The sequence below is a fragment of the Sinocyclocheilus grahami genome, unplaced genomic scaffold (assembly GCF_001515645.1).
Source record: "Sinocyclocheilus grahami isolate Dianchi unplaced genomic scaffold, SAMN03320097.WGS_v1.1 scaffold73.1, whole genome shotgun sequence".
NCBI lineage: Eukaryota > Metazoa > Chordata > Actinopteri > Cypriniformes > Cyprinidae > Sinocyclocheilus > Sinocyclocheilus grahami.
In genome coordinates, this window is record NW_015505252.1 from 743,779 (window position 1) to 744,150 (window position 372).

The following is a 372-nucleotide window of genomic DNA, read 5'->3' on the forward strand; positions in this document are numbered from 1 at the left end:
CGATCAGCTGTGACTAGACTTGACCCATGACGATCAGCTGTGACTAGACTTGACTCGTGATAATGAATTGTAACTTGACTTGACTCATGACGATCAACTGTGACTTGACTCATGATCATAAACTGTGACTTGATTTGACTCGTGATGATCAACTGTGATTAGACTCGACTTAAGATCAGCTGTGACTAGACTTGACTCATTATAATGAATTGTAACCGGACTTGACTCATGACAATCAACTGTGACTTGACTAGACTCATGAAAATGAACTGTGACTTGACCTGACTCATAATTATCAGCTGTGACTTGACTCATGATCATAAACTGTGACTTGATTTGACTCGTGATGATCAACTGTGATTAGACTCGACT

General features: G+C 39.8%; 1 protein-coding gene across 1 annotated transcript in view; it reads left to right on the forward strand.

The window, feature by feature from the left end:
* Positions 1-372, forward strand: part of LOC107585684 (titin-like) — a 63,181-nt gene that overhangs the window by 19,329 nt on the left and 43,480 nt on the right. The window lies entirely within an intron of this gene.